Here is a 22,704-nt window from a genome sequence, read left to right as displayed (position 1 = left end):
TGGATTTTGTCAAATGCAGCTATTGAGATGATGATGTGATTTTCGTTTTTAATTCTGTTTATGTGATGTATCACCTTTGTTGACCTGCATATGTTAAACCACCCCTGCATGCCTGGTATGAAACCCACTTGATAATAGTGGATTATCTTTCTGTTATGCTGTTGGATTCAGTTAGCTAGTATTTTGTTGAGGATATTTGCATTTATGTTCATCAGTGATATTGCTCTGTAGTTTTATTTTATTTTTATGCCCTTTCTTGTTTTTGGTATTAGGGCGATACTGGCTTCATGGAATGATTTAGGGAAGATTCCCTCTTTCTCTATCCTGGGGAATAATGTCAACAGAATTAGAACCAATTCTTCTTTGAATGTCTGATAGAATTCAGCTGTGAATTCATCTGGTCCTGGTCTTTTTTGTCATTGTGTTGGCATTTTTTTTTTATTACCATTTCAATCTCACCGCTTATTTGTCTGTTCAGAGTTTTCTTTTCTTTTCTTTTCCTTTCTTTTCTTTCTTTTTATTTTTCGAGACAGAGTCTCACTTTGTCTCCCAGGCTGGAGTGCAGTGGCATGACCTTAGCTTACTGCAACCTCCTGGGTTCAGGCTTTGGTATGAACCTAATCATAGTTCTCCTGCTTCAGCCTCTGGAGTAGCTGGGATTACAGACATGCATGCACCACCACTCCTGACTAATTTTTGTAGTTTTGGTAGAGATGGGGTTTCACCATGTTGCCCAGGCTGCTCTCAAACTCCTGACATCAGGTGATCTGTCCACCTCAGCTTTCCAAAGTGCTGGGATCACAGGCGTGAGCCACTGTGCCAGGCCTGTTCAGAGTTTCCATGTCTTCCTGGTTTAATTTAGAAGGGTCATGTATTTCCAGGAATTTATTCATCTCCCCTAAGGTTTTCTAGTTTATGTGTGTAAAGGTGATCATAGTAGCCTTGAATAATCTTTTGTATTTCTGTGGTCTCAGTAGTAATATCTCCCATTTTGTTTCTAATTGTGCTTATATGGATCTTCTCTCTTCTTTTCTTGGTTAATCTCACTAATGGTTTCTCAATTTTGCTTGTCTTTTCAAAGAACTAGCATTCATTTCATTTATCTTTTGTACTTTTGTTGTTGTTGGTGGTGGTGGTTTCAATTTCCTTTAGTTCTGCTCTTCACTATTTTCTTCTGCTGGTTTTGGGTTTGGATTGTTCTTGTTTCTCTAGTTCTGTGAGGTATGGCCTTAGATTGTCTCTTTGTGCACTTTCATACTTTTTGATGTAGGCATTTAATGCTATGAACTTTCCTCTTAGCACTGCTTTTGTTGTATCCCAGAGGTTTTGATAGGTTATGCCATAATTATCATTTAGTTCAAAGAATTTATTAATTTCCATCTTGATTTCATTGTTAATTCAGTGATCATTCTGGAGCTGTTTATTTAATTTCCACATATTTGCATGGTTTTGGGTTTCCTTTTTGAGTTGATTTCCAATTTTACTCCACTGTGGTATGAGAGAGTACATGGTATAATTTCGATTTTCTTGAATTTACTGAGACTTGTTTTGTGGCCTATCATATGGTCTGCTTGGATAATGTTCCATGTGCTGAGAAATAGAATGTATATTCTGAAGTTGCTGGGTAGAATGTTCTACAAATGTCTGTCAAGTCCATTTGTTCTAGGGTTTAGTTGTTTATTTGTTGACTTTCTGTCTTGATTATCTATCTAGTGTAGTCAGTAGAGTATTAAAGGCCCCCTATTATTGCGTTGCTGTCTATCTCATTTCTTAGTTGTAGTAGTAATTGTTTATTAATTTGGGAGCTCCAGTGTTAGGTGCATATATATTTAGGATTGTGATATTTTTCTGTTGGACTAGTCCTTTTATCCTTACATAATGTCCATCTTTGTCTTTTTTTATTGTTGTTGCTTTAAAGTTTATTTAGTCTAGTATAAGAATAGCTACTCCTGCTCACTTTTGGTGTCCATTTGCATGGAATACCTTTTTCCACTTCTTTAGCTTAAGTCTATGCGAGTCCTTATGTGTTAGGCGAGTCTCCTGAAAATAGCAGAAACTTGGTTGATGAATTCTTATCCATTCTGCCATCCTGTATCTTTTAATTGGAGCATTTAGGCCACTTATATTCAACATTAGTATTGAGATGTGAGGTATTATTCTACTCATCATGCTGTTTGTTGTCAAATACCTTGGTTTTTTAAAGAAAATATTGTGTTATTGTTATATAGATTCTTTAAGATTTATGCTTTAAGGAGGTTCTGTTTTGGTGTATTTCAAGAATTTGTTTTTTATTTCTTTAAGCTAGACTTCACCTTTCTCTGTGGCCTCCTTGATTAGCTTAATAATTGACCTTCTGAATTCTTTTTCTGGTCCTTTGGAGATATCATCGTGGTTTGGATCCATTGCTGTTGAGTGGTGTGATCTTTTGGGGGTAAGATCCCTGTTTTGTCATAGTACCAGAATTGTTTTCCTCGTTCCTTCTAATTTGGGTAGACTTTGTCGGAGGGAAGATCTGGGACTCAAGGGCTGTTGTTTAGATTATTTTGTCCCACAGGGTGCTACCTGGATGTGGTGCTCTCCCATTTCCACTAAGAATGGGGCTTCCTGAGAGCCAAACTGCAGTAACTGGGTTTGCTCTTCTGGGTCTAGCCACCCAGTGGAGCTACCTGGCTCCAAGCTGATACTGGGGAGTTTCTGCAAAGGGTCCTGTGACGTGATCCATCTTCAGGTTGTTCAGCCGTGAATACCAGCACATGCTCTGGTGGAGGTAGCAGGAGATTGAAGTGTATTCTGTGAGGGCCCTTGGTTGCATTTTTGTTTAGTGCACTGGTTTTATATTGGTTGGTCTGTAATCAGGAGGTGGTGTTTTCAAAAGCATGTCAGCTGTAGTACTACCGGGAGGATACAGACTTGCTCTAGAGTTGCCTGGTTAAGTATTCAGATTTCTCAGGCAGTGGTCAGGGCCATAGAGCTTCCAAGATACTATGTCATTTGTGTTCAGCAACAGGGTGGGTAGGGAAAGACCACCAGGTGGGGGCAGGAATAGGCAGGTCTGAGGTCAGCCTCTCCTTGGGAGAGGCTTGCTGTGGCTGTTGTGGGGAATGGTGGTGTGGTTCCCAGGCCAATGAAGTTATGTTCCCAGGAGAATTATGGTTGTCTCTGCCAAGTCATACAGGTCACCAAGGACATCAGGGAAAGCTGGTGGTCACAAGCCTCACCCTGCTCCCACACAGCGTGCAGTCCTAAAGGCTAGTCTCACTCCCACCATGCTCCACCAAGAGCGCTGAGTCCACTTCCAGGCAGCTGGTGACCAGGGTTGAGAACTTGCCCCAGACCACCACACTCGCACCTGAAAAAGGTTTTCTCGGCATCACAGGGAGCCTGCAGCGGCAATCCAGTTCCTTCAAAGGGTCTGCAGATTATCTCAGCTTTCCTGGTATGTTCTTGTGGTAGTTCTTGGACATACCAGGAACTATGTCCCCCACCCCATGACAGGCCCCAGTGTGTGATGTCCCCCTTCCTGTGTTCAAGTGTTCTCATTGCTCAATTCCCACCTATGAGTGAGAACATGTGGTGTTTGGTTTTCTGTCCTTGCGATAGTTTGCTGAGACTGACGGTTTCCAGCTTCATCCATGTCCCTACAAAGGACATCAACTCATCGTTTTTTATGGCTGCATAGTATTCCATGGTATATATGTGTCACATTTTCTTAATCCAGTCTATCATTGATGGGCATTTGGGTTGATTCCAAGTCTTCGCTATAGTTGAGCATTTTTGCATCTATGTTTATCGGGGATATTGGCCTGCAGTTTTAAAGTGAATGTAGTCCCACCACTAATTTCCCTTTTCTTTCTTACCTGAAGTATTTCGTTTGTTCTTTGTCCTTGCTAGCTGCAAAAGCTTATGATGAATGCTCAGGAGATCACTCATAAGATTTGCTATTTTGTTGTTGTTGTTGTTTTGTACAATTGTTTAGAAAATTCTTTACATTCCTCTTCTATTGATGACCAGGAATATTTTTGGGTAGTTTCATTCGTTCTTACTATTGTTCTGTATTGTTTGGGATGTATACAAAAAGGGCAGAATTAAGGACCTACCATTATATTTTCCCACGTGGAAGTCCAAATCATGAAATTTAACAACATATATATTATGCTGTGCATTGCAAAATACTATAAATTTTTAAGAGAAATGAGAGACTGAGAGAAAATGCTTGTAAGTTATAACAACGATACATATAGCACAGGCTTAATAGCCACGACATTCAAATATTATTATAAATCAATAGGAAAAATGCTAACTACAAAATTAAATGTCAAATGATATGAAATGTATTTCACAAATGGAGAAAAACAAATAGCTGAAAAATATCAGAAAACCATTCAACTTCGTAATTGATCAGGGAAAAGTAAATCAAAATAATGAGATACCTGTTTTCAAACTCCCTACAAAATATTAATAATATTGGTCATGTCTATTGTTGACCTGTGTGGAGAAAAAGAGCCTTTATGGGTATAACTTTTACAGATGACATTTGACATATCTATCAAAATCAAGTAGTGCGTACCTTTTTACCATTTAACCTAGGGATTCCATTTTTAGGAATATATCCTACAGAATTATCAACCCAAGTATTAAGAGGCATATGTACAGAGATGTTTGCTGCAGTTTTATCATTACTATTCCAAGACAAATAAATAGAGCAAATTTTAGTACATTTTTTATTTTTGTAAGTAAATGAAAATATGCATATGTCCATGCTATTGCTCATACATATACAGAGAAAGCTCTAGAGTTTAAAAAAACAAATTATCAGGAGTTTTTACCTCTTTAGTGACTGGGATTACATGTGTTACGAGAGGGAAAGAAATGAGGATTTTCCATTTTTATTCTACAGATTTCTGACTGTATTTTTTATTTACATCTAGTAATGTTTACCACTGTAGTTTTATTAAGTTTTATATTGCTTTTACAATGACAAATTAAAGTTTTGGTTTATTATTTCTTTCTAATTATTCATTTTTCCCTTATTTTTGCTTATGACAAATGCTTCAAGTGTTTTTCAAATATTCTCTCACTCCCTGCATATTTACAGAAAGTACAAGTTTTAGTTGTTGGCATAGATGATCAGAAATAAAGGCTACTTGGAGCCCTTTGTGGTTATGCATCTAAGTGAATGGTTACAAACAGAAAGGAGGCATGTACATTTTATGTCTGATGTACATAGTAGTTGGACATCACACCTCTTTCCTCTTCTTCTCTCCTTTTCTTTCCCATTGGTTAGGATGTGGTAATCACCTTAGACCAAGCAAATAAGCGAAACACCCTAGTATGGTTGGAAAATGAGACAGAAAAAGAATGGGCTCCTGACCTTTAATAGCAGAGCCACCATACTTTCTCAAACATACGTATATATGCATAAAACTGCATAGTTATTTACATATATACACTTATAGTTACAAAATATAACAATCAATTATATTAGGCAATACTGAAGGTAAAATGACTTAAGAAAGACTCCTCTGTTTTGACGTTTTCTCTGTACTTCATTGTAAGATTTATTTCTTGATGTGTATTCTATGTTGATAAAGATTGTTTAGGATTTTAACCCAGATGTTTTTTTTTTTTTTTTTTTTTTTTTTTTTTTTTTTTTGAGACGGAGTCTGCTCTGTCGCCCAGGCTGGAGTGCAGTGGCCGGATCTCAGCTCACTGCAAGCTCCGCCTCCTGGGTTCCCGCCATTCTCCTGCCTCAGCCTCCCGAGTAGCTGGGACTACAGGCGCCCGCCACCTCGCCCGGCTAGTTTTTTGTATTTTTTAGTAGAGACGGGGTTTCACTGTGTTAGCCAGGATGGTCTGGATCTCCTGACCTCGTGATCCACCCGTCTCGGCCTCCCAAAGTGCTGGGATTACAGGCTTGAGCCACCGCGCCCGGCCTAACCCAGATGTTTTAAATAATAAAGATATAAAGATGAATGTTTCAAGGACTTCTAGATGTCTTAATGTCTCAAAAAAGATACATAATATCTTTTGTATATATGCATTGTACAAACTTGAAATGTAAATTTATTATTCTGTGGAGATACATTCTTTTTAATTGTATTACTAAAGGTTGTCCCTTTTTTTTAGAAAGACAGCTTTCATTCTCAATTTTTCTGGTTTATTTTCACTAAAATATGGGCCTATCACTTGCATGCTAATTTTTACATGTGTTGAATGTTATATTTTGCTCTTACTTTTATGCTGCTTCAGATACCCAATTCACAAAAATGTATTAGTGTCTCAGAAATGGTTCAGTAAAACATAAAGTTAGCAATGAAAAGCACTGCATGAATTATATAACTCAGGAGAATATCTGAAATTATATATATTTTGATATTATATATCTTTTTTGAGAAATGTCTATTCAGATCTTTTGCCCATTATTAAAGCAGATTAAACTCAGATCACGTTGCTACCATCTGGTGGGGGCCTTCTTGCTGTGTCATAACATGATAGAAGGGATAACATGGGTGAAAGAGACAAAAGCGAGCCTGATCTCCTCCTTTTATAAGGAACCCAGTCCTGTGATAATGGCATTATTCCATTCATGAGGGTAGTGCCCTCGTGACCCAAAAATTGGATGACATAGTTAATGAACCATAGCACTCTATCAATCAAAAGCATTCTAACCAACACTGATTAGATTTTAGGAACAAAAATATAAATAGGTATAAAATAATTGAGAAAAAAGTGTAGTAAAGTTAAGGAATTATAAAGTTATTTCTCTTGAGAGTCATTTTAGAAGGTTTCAAACATGTGAAGAGTGACTATCTTTAATTTTCCCATTCAGCCAGCTTATATTTTCTACTTAGTGTTCACCAAAATGAAAGCCATTTACCAAACCCTCAGCTCCAAATATATACTAATCAATAGATAATTCTCTCTGACTGAGGCTAGGGTAGAAATAATGCAAGGAATAAACTATTATATTTACCTTTACTCCATTCTTCTTTATCTGCACTCTCTCCTGATATAATCATTCTAAGTACTTGGTGATATTTTTTTGAAAAATAATCACATACAATTACATATAAATTTATTTTCTCAAAGTATTTCACAACAAAAACTCATTTTTCTATTATGGCCAGCCTATAAACTCAAACCAGTACAATAAGGAATTTAGATAAACAATGAAACTAATATTTATTATGCAGTTATATTGATATTCATGCTTGATGTTATACCATTTTTGTAACACAAATTTACCTATGCATTTTTATTCCTATTTTACAGGTGATGAAACTGAATTTCCAAGAAATTAAATGTTATCCAAGGTCACATAGTGAATTAGCTAGTAAGTGATTCATTCAGCATTTTTAAAGAAGCCTTTAAAACATTAACCATCCACTTATTCTTCTATCAATAAGATGATGTAGAAGTATTTTAAAAAATCTTTGGCAGGCCATATTTGTCTCAAATGATCTAAAATTTGTATTAAAGTAATTACAATAAAAAATTAAAGTTATATATATGCATTATAGAAACTTGAAATGTAAATTTATTCTTCTGTGGAGATACATTCTTTTTAATTATATTATTAACGGTTGTCCATTTTTTTTTAAGAAAGATAGCTTTCATTCTCAAATCTTCTGGTTCATCTTCACTAAAATATGATCCTGTCACTTGCATGCTAATTTTTACATGTGTTGAACTTTATATTTTGCTCTTACTTTTATGCTGCTTCAGATACCCAATTCACAAAAATGTATTAGTGTCTCAGAAAGGGTTCAGTAAAACATAAAGTTAGTAATGAAAAGCACTGCATGAATTATATAACTCAGGAGAATATCTCAAATTATATGCAGTGTGAGAGTCTGTCACGAAAAATGTAAAATATGTTAATGTAGTGATTAATATTCATAAATGTGTGAATACTTGAATAAGAACCTAAGATGAAGATTACAAATAGGATACATGATAGTAAATATCTGAACACTGGAACTATTAGACTTGGGAGTCATTTGAAGACTGTCATAAAACCAGTGAAGTCTGTACAATTAAAAATTGAAAACATGAATGACCTAAAGATTTCTTTCCTTGAATTAGTAAAAAAAAAAAAAAAATTCCAGTGAAAAAAGATTAATTTTTAAACCAAAGTTAGAGAATATCCTAAAACTACAGTTATATTATTCAAAATTGTAGTCCTGAGAGTTATATCACAGTATGGCAAGGTATTTGCAAAATCAGAAAGAAAATTAAGGATTAATGTTTGATTTAAAGAGAAATCAGAATAAGTTAATGAAAAAATATGTAAAAATTTCCTTATTAAATGATGTTTGTTACCATAGTGGTGATACATACAATATAGAATGCAGTTCATATCAGATGATCATGCCAGCAGATATGTTGGTTTAAACCTATGCAGTCCTTGTGGTACAGAATTTGACCCTGTGCTTGGGACAGATGTGGTAACTATGTCAAGGAGAAAGTCTTGGTTAATATTTGATCTGTTACTAAAAACACAAACCCCTGGAAAAGAGATGTTTCATTTAGTTTACTAGTATTTTGTGTGCCCTAATTCAGCTGGACACAGGGGCTTTAATATCAGTAGCAATGTAGAATCAACAACACGAATAGCAATGAAGGGCACTGCAATCTAAAGAGACGTTGACTCTGGATACCAATCCACACTGAGCTTTATTCAGACGATTCTTGGTGGTTGAAATGAGATTTCTGAATCATGTTCCAGTAATGAAACAGTAACTATCTTAAATATACTCAAAGCATATTATCTTGGTCTACATCTCTTCTGCCTGTTGAGTGAAAAAACAGGCAGTACAGACCTAATTTCCCATATGGATTCCTCTGCAATTCGAAGGTAAAGATGCCACTCAAAATTAAGTAATGAAATATGAGATAAAACTATTTCTTAATACTTCTAATATTGAAAGTTTGAATATGCCTATGATTTTATGTGTCTTGCTCAAGTGATGTAGATTAGTGATATAATCAGCATGTTGCAGAGGCTAAATCTATCATTATAGAACAAAATACTATTTTAATATTAGAGATATGAAGACTTTTTTCCTTAATAGGAATGGATATAAAAATAAAGTCCATTTCAGGATAAATAACTAGATTGTTGAAAATTTTGGTTCCCCCCCACCTTAAGCCTGTATTGCTTTTTCCATTCACTAAAGAAACAAACAGATGATAAATTATTGGGCTTATGTTAAAATCACACCCAATGATATTATAGAGCATGAGAAATCCTGTTGAGTGCTGAATCCACCCATAGAGTGGATTGGGAATTCATTTGATATTTCCCTTTCAGCTGAACTAGTTAATTTAGCAGCTATTTATTGAAACATACCTACCTACTTGTCATCCAGGTGGGAGCCCTGAAGGGGGTTGAGTTCATTTCAATTCAATTCTCCAGAGCTGTCTGACAGAGCCGCCATATTTTGGCTGCCTTTCCCAGTGATCTCTAATTGTAACTTGAGACTTTTCACTTAATGGAAGTAAGGAATAAGAAATACAAAAAGAACCTGATTCATTACTCAAACTCTCTAACATGAAAAAGGATAAAATGCGTTTATTTTTCTGTTTACTCTTAAGAAATAATTATAGCTATTAGAAATATATACTTATATTTAATAATATTGTACTAAAACATACTTATAAATATACCTAAAACTGAGGGTCAGTGTATACAAACACACACACACACACACACACACATATATATATATCTGTGTGTGTGTGTGTATATGTATATACATACACACACACACACACACATCCTGATGTCTGAAGAGACCAAGTGTTTGAATGCATGAATGTAGAGCATGAGTTCTTTGTATTATACAATACGGCTCTCTCTTTCCTTCCTTTTTTCTCTTGACCCAGAGAACGTGTACAGTAGGGAAAGATTCCCTGTAGCTAAGTCATGCATTCACTTTGTAATTTCAGATCAACCAATTCAAAAGAGAAACTACTCTAGCTTCAGGGCTTTCCCATATAAATGGCCAATGTCTTCCCAAAAAGGACTTTAGAAGGATAAGTGAAAAGTACAAAAAGTACTCAAAGTATCATATGATAAAGAAATAATATAAATGGCAAAACTAGTCCAAATCCTTGTGCTAGGAGGGTGCTTATGTATCATCTATTGACTATTTTAGAGGCCCAGAGAGTTCAATCTCTTACTTTTCTGAAACACACAATCAGATAAAGGCAAATCAGAGACTGTAACTCAGTTCTTTGGTCTTTCTCAAATTTCAGTGCTTATTCTACTTCATTCTGCACTGTTCTTTGTTTTGCTTTCGTTTAGATTGCTCATCAAAGGTACAACAAATACTTTTCTGAAGATACTGTGTAAATCCACTTAATATAATACTAATCCCATTGTAAATGTATGAGACTAATCCTTACATTAAAAAACCCTGTCTTGAATGTTTGTGTTATCAAGAAGTCGAAGGTGGTAGGAATAGCCATGTAACCTATTTGGATTACGAATTTGAGTTTTCATATATTGGTACAATCTGTATTTCAAGGGTTATTGAATCTGCTGAGGTTCCTCATCCTCCTTGTACCACAGTCCCCTGAAAAGTTTCTGAGAGTCTCAAGGGAACATTTCACATTTTTTTAAATAGACTCAGTGCTACTGCTGCTGTGTTCTGCTCACGAAGTGCCATAGCTTCCACTGTAGTCCATGGCACCTGCGCCAAGTGTCTTGGAAATTAGAATCACCTGCAGAAGTATCGCATCTCTTGATGCCCAGGATGCACTCATTATTAACTAAATCAGACTATCTAGGGGGTAAAAACCAGGCATGGCCACTTTATTAAAGATCTCAGGTGATTCTAAGGGCAGCATAGTTTAAAGCCAGCTGACCTATGTCTAGGAACTGCCAGCTATCCAAACTTTGTAGTAGCCTAAGAGGTAAATGGAGTAGAATTGTTTTACCTGCCCTTCCTATTATAATCTGTTCTTGGGTGAACCTGTTAGTTTCCTCTTGGCTCTCAGCCTCACATATGCCTTTTTCATTTTACCCTCTATTCTGTCAAGGGCTGGAAACTTCCAGACTATTTTCCTGGACCCTTTTGCTCACAGGGTTTGATTTAATTCTGCCAATGGGCAGCCTTAGCAGCTGATTAGAAGCCAGGAAGAGATAGATTATTTTTTTCTACTTTGGCACTGGCCGCATCTGTGATATCATCACTGATTTAAGCAGCCACCGAGGGACTGCAGGCTCCTGGATTCTCACTCAGTGCTTGCAGTGAAAGTTCCAGTTGCCGTGGTGTTTTAGCTCTTATGGTTTGGGGCACTGCCACTTTCCTCTCTTTCTTCTCAGCCTGAGCAGTTTTAGCAGCTTCTTGCATTTACCTGCATTTCTTTTCCCTATGGCTTCGCCTTCTAACAATTTAGAAACATTTAACTTTATTAAATCCCTCTGAAATATTTAGAGTGCTTTTTGATTGGATAATTAGATACCAATTGATAAAGCAGGGTGCTAAAGCTGTGCTTATTGAGTCTCTATGTCTCAATTATGAGTTATTAGTGAGACAGCTTTTCCTGGTTTTTATTTGCAGCCCCCCCCCCCCCCTTCATTGTCCAGGGTACTCTACTCTTTCTAGGGACACAGCCCTATTGATAGACTTACTCAGATCCTTCCTCTGACAGTGGATAGTTTCTCTGCATCAAGCTTGTCATGCCACTTTCCCTTTACGCGAAACCTCAATTTTTTTCTCGAGAAAATCCTCAGGCCCTCCGCTTCAGATTCTGCGCTTCTGGTAATCTTACTTGCTCAGTTTACTAACACATCTGAACCTCACTGTTGGATATAAAAGATAGGCTGAAGTTGGGACACTGACTATATTGTTTTGTTTCCAAATTTCAATCTAATTTATTTAAGTTCCTGTGAAAGCATTCATTCACAAATTTTATTGTATAAGAGAATGACATTGAGAGCTCATTCAAATGCAGATTCCCTGGCCACCCTCTCCCACAGCCAGTCATTCAGTAAGTCTTGCACTGCTTAGGAACGTGTGCTTTTAACAAGCACTCAAGAAGATCCTGAAAGAAGGAGCCAAGTGATAACATACTAAGAATGACTGACCTAGTGCCTATTTTTACCTGATTTCCTTTCTACACACCTTATTTGAAGTATTTGATTGTCATTTTATACAAAAATCTAAACTGAAACTTCTGTCGCTTATCAAGTATCACGTATTTTAGAAAAATCATTGTAGTAGCAAAAAGCAAGGCATACTGAGTTGAATTTGGAAGCAGAAACACCTGAAATGGTGAAGGTGGGGTATGTAAAGCCAGTGCAGCTCATACAATGTCTTTAGGTGAATTAGAAAGATAAAAGCACTTTCCCTGGGCTATTGAATTTTAAAAAAGGAAAAGAAATAAAGAATGAAAGTACACTCTCCAGGGGATACTGCTCATAGGCACGTGGCTTATGAAAGGGATATTCTCTTTGAAGGAAGAAAGAGGTATTCCTTCCCTCAGTAGGACATGATCCCACATGAAGACATATGCTTGACAAATGGAGCGAGTTTCTACTGCTGCTCACGGCCTCTGCCAGGCATCTTCATTCTTCACTGTCGTACCCTGGGAACATCGAGGGAGGAGTATAACGTCCTGAATCAGGATGGAGGAATTCAAGGGAAAGGGTTGTATGCACATGACCAACATGCTTTAAGGAGTAGAAAGGGTAGTTGTATTTATGGAAAAATATGGAAGGAATAGTGAGTGTGTAACAAAGAGAAACAATACCACAAAATGTCACTGCAGGAACTCAGGGAGAAGTTGCCACAGTGTTGATTGTGCAAAGACGATCAATAGATTCAAACTATTATTGAACTAGTATATGATTCTATTAGACACCATAGTTGCTTCCATTTCTCTCTGGTCCAAGTTACAGTAACTATGAAAATCTCACAATAGAAACCTGGTAAGAGCATATTTTAATTGTAGAAAATGCACCTAAAAAGTAATTACTTCCTTTTCAGCTCTGGCTTTGAAAACACAAAAGTATGAATTAAATTCATTTAGCTTTTGTTAATTTGTAGAAATGTTTCTGGCTTTATAAAATACATTTTTCCTACCTCTTTTCACAATCTTAGAAATAAATGTGTCCCTCACCTAATATTCACTCACTTCAATATGTTCTGTGTATAGCCAGTTGGACTTGTTCATATTTTCCGTTTTTCAATATGCTCATAAATTTAAATATATCATTGAAATAAAAACATTTAAAATAGTTTTTATATGAAAAAATTATATTTCATGCCATGTTATCTTTCTTTCATTTTTGCTACCTTCTTAACTTAAGGATTAAGTGCCTTATTGAATAAAATTTGTTTGGGGCACTTTATAAAAATAAATAAATCAAAATAGTATGTATACCCTAGTAGATCATAAACTTTTACTTTTGAATTAGAAATAATTTTTCTTTCCCAATACAAAGGTGGTACATGCTCATCATAAAAATTCAGATACGTTAAGTTTTTTTTCTGCCATAAAGAAACTTGACTGGGACTCAGAAACAAAAGACTAAAACATTCCCCGATGCAAAGTAAATTAATTAGATATAAATGCTAGTTAATTTTTTTGTAATAAATAGAATTGAAAGCATAAGCACATAACACTGTTTTGTTTTTGTTTTTAGAGCATTTAACAGTTTACAAACACTTTAACAAACTTTAACATACAGAGTTAGGTGCTATACTCCTATTGCTATGTTCTGAGCACATATATTCTGCTTCCTAAATTATTACTTATCTGTAATCAAGTGTGTTCTGACCTGCAATTCATAGAACACGTTTTGTTTGTTTATTTTTGTTTTTGAGAAAGAGCACACTTTATCGGGAAGCAGACTGCTGCACAGTGACCAACAGACAAAGGCCACCCAATGGGCACTTACACACTAATTGTACTCCAACAGACACAGAATTTTTGCTGATAAAAATCAACGAGAACAGGGGTTCCTCTGGGCAACTCCCCCAACCTCATCCCTTTCAGGGTTGGACAAATCTCCCAACCATTTTCCTGATGGCAGCTGTGGTTCACTAGAGATGGAACCCCTCAGGGGTGCCTTCTTGTTTCTTATAAAGAACATTTTCTTTAGATGTTTTGAAGTCTTCATTTTTCACTTTCATTCTATGTTCTCTTAAGGCCATCAGAGCAGCTTCTGTACAGATTGCCTTGATGTCAGCAGCAGAGAGGTCATCTCTAGCTACGATCAAGTTGTCCAGGGTTACATCATCGGCCAGCATCATCCTGCTTGTGTGAATCTGAAAGATGCTCTTCTTATTCCTTTCATCAGATAGGGGGAACTCAATCTTCCCATCAATGCAGCCTGGTCTGGTAAGTGCTGGATCCAAAGTTTCTATATGGTTTGTGGCCATGATAACTTTCACATCTCCCCTAGAATCAAATCCATCTGACTGGTTCAACAGTTCCGATGTTGTTCGCTGAATTTCTCTCTCACCACCAGAATTTGAGTCATATCTTTTTGTCCCAATGGCATCAATCTCATCAATAAACATGATGGATGGTGCGTGTTCTTCAGCAACTCGAAACAATTCCTGTACGAGTTTGGGCCCATCACCTAGGTACTTCTGAATGAGTTGAGAGCCAACCACTCTCAAGAAACTGACTGAGGTTGGGTTTGCTACTGCTTTGGCTAACAAGGTTTTACCTGTGCCAGGTGGACCATAGCGAATGACCCCCTTAGGAGGCTTTACACCCATCTCTTTATAATACTCAGGATGGGTGAGAGGACGTTCCACAGATTCCTTAATTTCCTGAATTTGGTTGTCCAACCCCCCGATATCAGCATAGGTCTCCCGGGGGGCCTTTTCCACCTTCATCACTGTGACTGGGGATCCGTGTTATCTATCAGCACCCCTATCACAGCTTGCACCTCGTGGTTGAGCAGGACCAAGCAGCCAGGTTCCAGCAGATCTTTGTCTACAAGTGAAAGAACGCTGACATAGTGTTCTGAGCCCACAGATGTAGACACAATGGCATGATTTTCATCGATGATCTCTTCCAAGTTTCCTACTGACATCAGAGTCCCTCTCAGATCATCCACTTTTGATCTTTCCTCCTCTTGCTTTTCTTCTAATGGTTTCATTTGTTTCTGATTTCTAATGAACTCTTCCTCCCTGAGAAGACAGTCTTTAATTCTAACTTCCATAATTTTAACCAGCACTGAGTGTGAGGTGTCACCAGTGGCAGTTTGCTGGCAGCATATGATCCCTTTGTTTTCTCCTTCTTTTTCCCCACTCTAGTTGGTACGGGAGGTTCGTATTTCTTTTTCTTGTCCTTGTCATCCTTCTTTCCACCTCCAGGACCATGACCACGACCACCACTCTGACTTTGAACCATCTTGCCTTGGCCACTTGAGCTTCTGCTGCCGGAAGTTCGTCCACCCAGAACATGTTATTATGATCTTACAGAACACAGTTTATCTTATGTTTTCCTTCTCATAGAGTCTACTTCCAAATTCTTGAAACTACGTTTGATTGTATGTTCAAAACAAAGTTAGTGCAGTCCATGGTCATCCTTCTTTTTTTTTCTTTTTCTTTTTTTTTTAGCTTCGTTTACCACTTCTGTTAGGTTTCTAGGGTTGCTGTAACAACAGTGGCTTACAACAACAGCAATCTATTTTCTCACAGTTCCGGAGGCTGAAAATTCAAAAATCAAGGTATTTACAAGGCTACACTTCCACTTCCTCTGAAGCGCCCATGGTGAAAATCTGATCCATGCTCTTTCCTAGCTTCTTGTGTCGCCAGCAATCCTTGACATTCCTCAGCTTGCAGCTACACCACTCCACTTTCACCTGGCAATATCATCTCTAGGTGTGTCTGTATCTCCATATTTCTGTGTCTCCATTTCCCTATGCGTATATGGACACCAGTCATTGGATTTAGGGCCCAGCCTAATCCAGTATGACCTCATCTTAACTACAGGCATGGGGCCTAGGATTTCCACATATTTCTTTGCAGAACTCAGTTCAACAAATTATTTTTGTGATGTTTGCTTTTGTCTATGTCTTCCCTCTAGAATATTTCTTGACTAATACCCCTGTGTTTTCAAATGTCCCTCTCTTGGTCTTCTCCCTAATGGGAAAAGAAAATAGGATAGAAGTGGGGACAATGGTTCTCAACCAGTGGTGATTTTGTTCCACAGGAAATATTTGGCAATGACTGGAGAAATTTTTGGTTGTCACAACTTAAAGATGAAGGAGTTGCTGTTGGAATTCCCTGGGCAGGAACACTGCTAAACATCCTGCAATGCACAGAACACTCCACCTCCTAAATTCCCCCAAGAAAGAATTATCTGGTCTCAAATGTCAATAGCGCTGAGGTTGAAAAACCTTGATCCAGAAGTTTACGGCACTATTAGAACATACATTCTCTCAGGATGGTTATCTCACATCTTTATCAGAGTGCACATTACTAGCTGAGAGTGGTGATAAGGAGTTTGGAGGTATAGACCTGGGACTGGTTCTATGCCAAACACCTCACCTCACAGCTTGGTCTTTCTATAGTATTGATTGTCAAGTACAGCTGAAAAAAACCGTCTGGGGAACTTAGAAAAATGACAGAAACTCAGGCCCCACTCTGTTCTATTGAACCAAAATTGATGGTGAATTGCAGAAATCTATCCTTTTGATGTTTACAGTCTAAAGAGCAAGTTGGAGAGTAACGAAACATACAAACAAAACATTGTTAACTTTTCTAGGAAAGGAGGTAGCCTAGGGGGAAACCAGTGGAAAAGAACAATAGAAATGTAGTCTTTACATAACTAAAAAAAAAAAAAAAAAAAGCGTTAGGCAAACAAAAAACTTCTCTCTTCATTTTTTTAAATTGCAGATTAAGTTAGAAATAGACAAGTCTCCATTTTTAGAGAGGTTCAAAGATTAGAGTAGCTGTGTGAAAAGTGGACATACCCCCAGGTACCCATCAGCTTAGCATAATTCCCCACTAAGGCCACCTCGAGCATGGAACTCCTGGCACCACATTTACTAGAGTACTTCCTGAGTGCCCATGGCCTTGATACAGGGTCCCTTGAGCCCAGAAATCTGCTTCCATTCATAGTGTGATTTGACTAACACCTCAAACCAAGACTACTAAAAACAGCGCCTGACAAAGATTATGCACTCAATATATATGTGTTAAATAGATAAATAAATCAATACTCTAAAATGCAAGGGAAATCTTAATCCTAAGAGCCCACCTGACCACTGGAACACAGAATGTTCCAAGTTAGCAAAAGTGCTGTGTTTCCCTCAATCCTGAGGGATCACTCTAGAATAGAGAATAATCTGTCACAGAGAGCATTATTACTGACATGTTCAGCAAGCAAGATGAGTGGGATGTCATAAAGTGGAAATGTGTTTTGGTCTTCCACTGTCTTTATAAATGAATTAACGTATTCTTAGTTGCAATGCACAGTCTCTATTTTCTAATGAGAAAGGCTGGTCATCTATTTTGTCAGATGACTGAACCTGGTCAACTCAGGGAGTACTGCTGGCTGGACTCTTCCTTTTCCTGTTTACTTTCCCTTTGCTGCAAATCAGGGCTTTTGGTCCATCTTGGATTGAGCCAAGCAAGGAGAGGATAAACTTTTCTTGATTAAGAGAACCATTAACTAACTAGTTCTGCTCAGCCTTCCTAATATTTAAACCTTCTTTTCCTGGGCACTTGTCTTGGTCCTTCAGATGCTCCCGTTGCACCTCCACTGGGCCAATCCAGTTGGGCTGTTCACATCTCTCACATCAGGCACCCGATCCCAAGCTAGACTCTTGTTTTCTCCTGAATCCATTCCACACAGAACTCTCCCTGTTGAAATTCCCACCACTACTCCAAAAATGATAATGGACAAGGTTTCAAAGAACTCCAAGTAAGCTTGCCCCCTCCACTCTGGATCTTGGGAAAATTCATGGGGGAAAACTTATCCATTCTTTAAGATGCTGTCTTTGGGTCTTTGGTGATAGTGAAGGTTGTATTGACATTCCAGTTCTCTCTCTTTCTGTCTCTCTCCCTTCCTCCTCCTCCCACTCCTCCTACTCCTTCTCCTCCTCCTTCTCTGTCTCTCCCTCTCTCCCTCTCTCCCTCTCTCCCCCTCCCTCTCAATGCTTCATGCTACTAGCTATCCTCTCAAGGCTGCCTGTCAATCAGCTTTGGCATGGAAAGAGGTACTCCCTCCTCATTCCTAGTAGGATGGACCTAAGGGCATAGACAGCAACTCTTCACAATCCACAGTTTAACTTAATCTGTTCTACCTTCCTTGTGAATTTGAGAGGCCTCTCACCATCCTAGGACACCTCCTGAGAAGTATCCACTCAGCAGTCTGGCACATAACTTTGAAATTCCACATCTTTTGAGTCTTGCTGACTAAACTGAAACTGAGAAACAAATAGCCCAATTGTATGAGCATTAACTCAGTAATTAAGAGTCTTCTTATTTTGACAATACATAGTGATTCAGTAATTGTTAAATGGCTACCCTCAGGTTATTTTTCCATTTTTATGTTTAATTTATAGTAATAATTAAACTAAAATGTGTATTGATTTTCAATCATAACTATGGAAGTTTTGCATGGCCAGGACACTATGACTTAAAGCCTACCCAGATTTATTATATAATCTCTTGCGTGAAATAGCCTCGAGAGTGCTCGTCTAAATCCATATCCATAAAACTAAAATAAACATTATTACCAAAATAACTAAAATAAGTGGAACTCAAGTAGCCAATCCACTAATCCAAATAAGTTTATAAAATGAAGCATTGGCAGCATTCCATATAGCAGCCAGAGGTAAGGCAAACTGTATTAAGATTTACCTTACCTAATCCTCCAATGTCTTCCAGCTGGACCTAGAATGAAATCCTAGGTCCTTAGCATAGCCTGCAAGGCTTAATGTGATTTGGCTCCTCCCTACATCCAGATCTTTTTTCCTGCTACTTTCTCCTTAAGCCAGTTTATTCCAGGTATACTAGCTTTTCATACACCTCTTTGGCTTGTTACTGTTAAGGCCTCTGCAGTTTATGATGCTTCCACCACAGTGGTTCTCAACTGAAAGCAATTTCCCTCCTCCCTTATGAGATACTTATCAAGGCCTGGAGACAATTTGGTTTAACAACTGGATTGGGGAATGGAGGTGCTATCAGCATCTACTGGGTATATACTAAGAATGCTGCTAAACATCCTGCAATCACAGTACAGCCCCTCCAACAAATTATCATCTGGCCTCAGGTGTCAATAGTGCTGAGCTGGAAAAACTCCTCTCTCTGCAGTAATCTGCCTGCTTATCTTCGTATGCCTGCAATCTCTCTTTCTAGTCTCAACTCAAAGCTTCAGCGAAGTGTTCTTCCAACCACCCAGGCTGACATAGCCCAGATCCCACCCCACTCCTGCTTAGTCATCACTGTATTATTTTTCTTAAAGTTTATTGTTTTATTGTCTCGTAGTTTCTAGCTCTAGAAGGGGGTTCCTTATTCTTCCTGTCCACTGACACATACCCAGCATCTGAGCAGAGCAGGGCACACAATGACATCTATTAGACAGGAGGTGGACTGGTGCATTCCAAAGGGAAGGGCACTTAAGAATGAGTTAATAAGTAACTGAGACCTTTTTAAGTTTTTTTTTTCCAGAAACACTTTTCTTAGCTAAAGAGGAGGGAGAAAGAGTTCAATAATTGATTTACAAAAACAGCAGGGAGTTTCAGATGCAATGGATTAAGAGATCAAGCTTTGCAATGGCATCACTGATGTTCTAAAGCTCAGGAAACTTGGAAGAACACTAGAGTACAACCCACACTAATATTACAGTAAAAATAACATGTTCACAAAATTGGCAACTCGTGCCTCTGTGACATAACTGAGCACTATTGTGAACAAATCTTACTGAATGAGCAGCAAAAAGGGGAAAGCCCATTAGGTTCCTCGTGAAGATAGGAGGAAAACCACTTAAAGACCAATGCAGGAGCTGCGAAATTTACTTGCATTTTACTTGGGCTTTAGTCAGTCCCTTTGCTGTAAATTAACATCAAATCAGTTGTTTATGAGTGTCAGCTTTCTAGATCAATTTCTTTCTGATTTGGTACCTGAATAGTAAAGATGGCATCCTTATTCCTCACTGGTTTGATGGTTCAGTCTTCAACCTCTGTTGACTGTTCAACTCAGAGAAGCAAAGACATTATGCAATCAGAATGCTGCTGAAATGTTGTCAATTTTCTCGTTTTTAACCACTATCCATTCAGGTCTAACTTTTAAGGAATCAAGATTTTTCCATTTTCCAAAACACTGGGTATGCAGGAGTGTGGGGTGGAGGTGGGGAGAAGACACAAGAAGGAGTCGAAAAACTAAATCTATATCTCATGAAAGATTCTGATTCACCCCAGTTTTATCTTTAGCCAAGGAGTAGAAGCTCTATGGGTTGATGTGGGGAGTCTGTAAACTTCTCAAAATTAAAGTCAGAATAATGTTTATGTCTTGTTCTGAGAAGCATCTCTACCATTCTGCTGGAAACTCTAACATTTATGCTCCTTAGGTACTCTGAAAATTTTCCCTATTTGGTGACATAGCAGTCAGTTATAAAATTAGTATAAACTGCAGACAATTTTGATGAACTTAGTAGAATTTGGCGATACGTTATTCACGTGTTTCCGTTTCAGAACGTACAGAGATTTAGCAAAGAAGGCTGTGACTCACCGAGAGCCACAAGGAATCTTCGAGCTGGTGGTGAACTATTCCTGGGTATCCTATGATTTCCTCCAAGTAGAGAAGTGAGGTGAAGAGAAGAGGACAGGTGTTTTCTCCCTAGCGTAAGAGTTCCAGAAAGTAAAATAGAACAAGTTCAAAAGATTAGGCTCCTTCACTTTTATCCAACCCAATTTTTTTTTTTCAAATATGATGTTACTTTACAAAATAAAGGAATTTATTTGGTGAAGATACTTGCAATTAAAGTTCATGTGAAGGAGTGAGGAGAAATTTGGGAAAAGAGGACTGCTTCAGAAGAGAACGATGAATGGTGGGAAAGCGGAGCAAACACAGGAAATTCTGCAATTTTTTTTTTTTTTTTTTTTTTTTTTTTTACAATTAAGCAGTTAACAAATTGCAGCATCTGGATTTGGAGAAATAAAGAGCAACCAATGCAAGCCTTGCACCCACTGTTTTCTCATCACAAGTCCATCAGTCATACTTAACAGAGAAGCTTAGGTTCCATCTTCTTAAATCTGCTAGAATCCTGTGGCAGGTGCACAGGAACAGCAATGGTCAGAATGCTGCCATGTAAACTTGCAGTATGTGGCAAGCCCACAAATTAAAAAAAAAAAAAAATGCTGGAACGTTTTTGAACAGGAGAATCTGCACCTACCTAAACAAAGGCTTACTTATATACTTTTGTCTTTTGCTTTACTTTACATAGAAATATGTAATACCTTTGTATAATTATCCCCTGCCTAGAATAGAGGTGATGCAGAGATGAAGATACTCATCATTCAACAATCTTGATCTCTAAGAATCAAGTGAATTTTCTTTGAGGCTTAGATTTCCAGCTCTATGACAAAGGTTTTAGAGATAGCCATATTACTTTAGTGACTACCTCTTGACTTTCCACATCAAAAGTAAATAGTCTCATTTGACAGAAAGATGTGTGAGTAGATCGTATTTCCCCCTTTGATGCTGTAAATAGGATATGAAGGTGATAAAAATACTAGGTTGTGCATATCTCTGTTGATATGAAAAGATAAAGTAAGAATGTACAAAGAAGAAAACCAATGACTACCAAGGCTAGATTTTACATCAAGAAAAACAAGAGATCCAAATGTGACTTTTGTCTCTAAGGAGGGGCAACCACCCTCACCTTTTGAAAAATAACTATTGGGTTGTAAGAAATATGGTTAGAAAAAAAAATTCAATAACCAAGTCTTGGGTTATGTGAAAATATAAAAAGCATGAATAATTCTTTGTGAAAACTCTATAAGCAATTCCGGAGCGCCTGTCAGAAGAAGAACAGATGAGGACATAAAATCAGCCTGGTTAGTCGGTCTCCTTGAATGCAGAAGAGATGTCTCCCCACACTGTGTTTATAGTGCTTGAGGGCACAGCAAATAAATGTGTTCTTTTCCTTTGATGTTCACATCTGTAGCTGTGGGATTCCACTCCAACCTTGGGACAGATGGCCAAGAAGCTATGCTAGGCATTAATAGGGATTCCTTTGAGAGCCTGGCATAACTTTCTGTAAGAATAGCTGTCAGTCTACATATATTTATAGCAGGTAGTCACCCATATTCACAATTTGGGAAGGACTCAAAACCCTCTCTATATATTTTTTTCTTCTTATCACCATAGTACTGAGAAGCTTGAAAATACCACTAGCCAATTCCTTCTGTACAGGCTTTCTAATGGTTCTTAATGTGTACGTTAATTACGCTAGTACCAAACTGGTCCCAGCACCTTGTTACCTAGCTAGCTAGCTGTAACAGGGTGGGTTCCTTTTTTTATTCCTATTTTTCTAATTCCATGTCACATAGCAAAAGGTAATGAGCACAGACAACTTCTGATGCAGCGTGAAATAACAGTGAAGAGGTAGGGAAATACTCTGTTCCTCAGGTTCTGACAAGGATGGTAGAAACCCAAATCATTAAACTCAAACAATGTGTTTAGGGAAGATCAAAAGATATTAAGGATGATAATTCAAAAT

At 37.7% G+C, this 22,704-nt stretch overlaps 1 pseudogene; it reads right to left on the bottom strand.

The window, feature by feature from the left end:
- Nucleotides 1-13,930: 13,930 nt before the first annotated feature.
- LOC123572230 (26S proteasome regulatory subunit 4 pseudogene) lies at nt 13,931-15,402 on the bottom strand (annotated as a pseudogene).
- Between the last annotated feature and the right edge of the window lie 7,302 nt (nt 15,403-22,704).

Source organism: Macaca fascicularis, chromosome 3, assembly GCF_037993035.2.
Source record: "Macaca fascicularis isolate 582-1 chromosome 3, T2T-MFA8v1.1".
Classification (NCBI taxonomy): Eukaryota; Metazoa; Chordata; class Mammalia; order Primates; family Cercopithecidae; genus Macaca; species Macaca fascicularis.
Note: the sequence above shows the minus strand (reverse complement) of the source record. Positions and strands in the feature narration are given on the sequence as shown.